Consider the following 3,439-nt stretch of genomic DNA (forward strand, 5'->3'; position numbering starts at 1 on the left):
AAGGAATGAGTCCACCTTAGTGAGGGTGGCGCCTTTTTGAAGGACTAATGGTGCTTTTTGAGCTCCTTTATGTCTCTTCCTTGCCTCTGTTGCTTGATCCCTAGTGATTTTGGTGCTCTTATCCTTAGTTGCTCCCAATAGTTGTGTGGAGAAAAATGTATCCCATGAGGTATCTCAGGGATTTTTTGATTAGGGAATTCCTCATGCTCTCTTGATGTGCAGTCAATTGCTCTTCTACTGAGCTATGGACCCTTGAGATGAATCTCTCCATCTTCCATGACTCGGAGGTGGAAGATTTTTTTGTCTTCCCTTTTCTCTTTTTTTTTTGAGGTTTCTCTGGCCTTAGGTGCCATCAATGGTTATGGAAAAATAAAAAAGCTATGCTTTTACCACACCAAACTTAGAATGTTGCTTGTCCTCAAGCAAGAGAAGAAAGAAAAGAAGAAGAAGAAGAAGAAGAGAAAAGGTAGAGGAGAGTAAGGGAGGTGTATTCGGCCAAGGTGTAGAAGAGGGGGTTGTGTTGTGTGAAAATTAAGGAGAATGGAGGGGTTTATATAGTGAGGGGAGAGGGAGTAGGTTCGGCCATTTAGGGTGGGTTTGGGTGGGAAAGAAATTTTGAATTTTGAAGGTAGGTGGGGTTTATGGGGAAGAGTGGATGGATGTGAGTGGTGAAGGGGGTAATTGGGAAGAGAGATTGAGGTGATTGGTGAAAGATTTTGGGGAAGAGTGTTTATTGGAAAGAGAGGATGAATGTTGAGAAGAGGGAAAAATATGGTAGGTGGGGATCCTGTGGGGTCCACAGATCCTGAAGTGATCCTGTGGGGTCTACAGATCTTGAGGTGTCAAGGATTTACATCCCTGCACCAATTAGGCATGTATAATGCCTTTGCATGCAATTCTGGCGTTTAAACACCAAGGTGATGCATGTTCTGGGCGTTCAACGCCCATGTGCAGCATGTTTCTGGCGTTGAACGCCAGTTCCATGCTTGTTTCTGGCGTTCAGTGCTAGCTCTCCTCAGGATGTATTCCTGGCGTTTGAACGCCAGAATGTTGCTTGTTTCTGGCGTTCAACGCTAGATCCATGCTCTGTTCTGGCGTTGAACACCAGCCAGATGCTCCTTACTGGCGTTGAAACGCCAGTAAGTCCTTCCTCCATGGTGTGATTTTTCTTCTGCTGTTTTTGATTCTATTTTTAATTTTAATATTTTTTTCGTGACTCGACATGATCATGTACCTAATAAAACATGAAAGAAAAATAAAATAAAAAATAAAATTAGATAAATAAAAATTGGGTTGCCTCCGAATAAGCGCTTCTTTGATGTCAATAGCTTGACAGTGGGCCCTCATGGAGCCTTACAGGTGATCAAGTCAATGTTGTATAGTCCCAACACCAAACTTAGAGTTTGGTTGTGGGGATTCAACACCAAACTTAGAGTTTGGTTGTGGCCTCCCAACACCAAACTTAGAGTTTGACTGTGGGGGCTCTGTTTGACTCTGTACTGAGAGAAGCTCTGCATGCTTACTCTCCCTTGTTACAGAGGGATGGCCGTGTGCCTTCAACACAAGGTAGTCCCCATTCAATTGAAGGACTAATTCTCCTCTATTAACATCAATCACAGCTTCTGCTGTGGCTAGGAAAGGTCTTCCAAGGATGATGCATTCATCCTTTTCCTTCCTAGTATCTAAGATTATGAAGTCAGCAAGGATGTAAAGGCCTTTAACCTTTACTAACACGTCCTCTACTAATCCATAAGCTTGTCTTACTGACTTGTCTGCCAATTGTAATGAGAATAAGGCAGGCTGTACCTCAATGATCCCCAGTTTCTCCATTACAGAGAGTGACATAAGATTTATGCCTGACCCTAGGTCACACAGAGCTTTCTCAAAGGTCATGGTGCCTATGGTACAGGGTATTAAGAATTTCCCAGGATCTTGTTTCTTTTGAGGTAAAGTTTGCTGAACCCATGTGTCAAGTTCACTAATGAGCAAGGGAGGTTCACCTTCCCAAATCTCATTACCAAATAACTTGGCATTCAGCTTCATGATGGCTCCTAGATATTGAGAAAATTGCTCTCCAGTTACATCTTCATCCTCTTCAGAGGAAGAATAATCTTCAGAGCTCATGAATGGCAGAAGGAGATTTAATGGAATCTCTGTGGTCTCTATATGAGACTCAGATTCCTTTGGATCCTCAATGGGGAACTCCTTCCTGCTTGAGAGACGTCCCATGAGATCTTCCTCATTAGGATTCACGTCCTCTCCCTCCTTCTTGCATTCGGCCATGTTGAGTATATCAATGGCCTTGCACTCTCTCTTTGGATTTTCTTCAGTATTGCTTGCGAGAGTACTGGGAGGGGTTTCAGTGATTTTCTTACTCAGCTGGCCCACTTGTGCCTCCAGATTTCTGATGGAGGACCTTGTTTCATTCATGAAACTTAAAGTGGCCTTAGACAGATCAGAGACTAAATTTGCTAAGTTAGAGGTATTCTGTTCATAATTCTCTGTCTGTTGCCTAGAAGATGATGGATAAGGCTTGATATTGCTGAGCCTATTTCTTCCACCATTATTAAAGCCTTGTTGAGGCTTTTGTTGATCTTTCCATGAGAAATTTGGATGATTTCTCTATGATGAATTATAGGTGTTTCCATAAGGTTCATCCATATAATTTACCTCTGCCATTGCAGGGTTTTCAGGATCATAAGCTTCTTCTTCAGAAGATGCCTCTTTAGTGCTGTTGGATGCATTTTGCCATCCATTCAGAATTTGAGAAATCATGTTGACTTGATGAGTCAACATTTTGTTCTAAGCCAATATGGCATTCAGAGCATCAATTTCAAGAACTCCCTTCCTTTGAGGCGTCCCATTATTCACGGAATTCCTCTCAAAAGTGTACATGAACTGGTTATTTGCAACCATGTCAATAAGTTCTTGAGCTTCTGCAGGCGTTTTCTTTAGGTGAATGGATCCACCTGCAGAATGGTCCAATTACATCTTAGAGAACTCAGATAGACCATAATAGAATATATCTATCATGGTCCATTCTGAAAACATGTCAGAAGGACATCTTTTGGTCATCTGTTTATATCTTTCCCAAGCTTCATAGAGGGATTCACCATCTTTTTGTTTGAAGGTTTGAACATCCACTCTAAGCTTGCTCAGCTTTTGAGGAGGAAAGAACTTAGCCAAGAAGGCCGTGACCAGCTTATCCCAGGAGTCCAGGCTATCTTTAGTTTGAGAGTCTAACAATGTTCTAGCTCTGTCTCTTACAGCAAAAGGAAAAAGCATGAGCCTGTAGACTTCAGGATCTACTCCATTAGTCTTAACAGTCTCACAGATCTGCAAGAACTCAGTTAAGAATTGGTAAGGATCTTCTGATGGAAGTCCATAAAACTTGCAGTTCTGTTGCATTAGAGCAACTAATTGAGGTTTCAGCTCAAAA

The 3,439-nt window shown here is 42.0% G+C and overlaps 1 non-coding gene across 1 annotated transcript; it reads left to right on the top strand.

Moving 5' to 3' along the window:
• Positions 1-3,049: 3,049 nt before the first annotated feature.
• Positions 3,050-3,153, top strand: LOC127741721 (small nucleolar RNA R71). The gene has a single exon (XR_008002926.1). It is a non-coding gene; the product is annotated as a small nucleolar RNA R71 (small nucleolar RNA).
• The last annotated feature ends 286 nt before the right edge of the window (positions 3,154-3,439 follow it).

Source organism: Arachis duranensis, chromosome 9, assembly GCF_000817695.3.
Source record: "Arachis duranensis cultivar V14167 chromosome 9, aradu.V14167.gnm2.J7QH, whole genome shotgun sequence".
Taxonomy (NCBI): Eukaryota; Viridiplantae; Streptophyta; class Magnoliopsida; order Fabales; family Fabaceae; genus Arachis; species Arachis duranensis.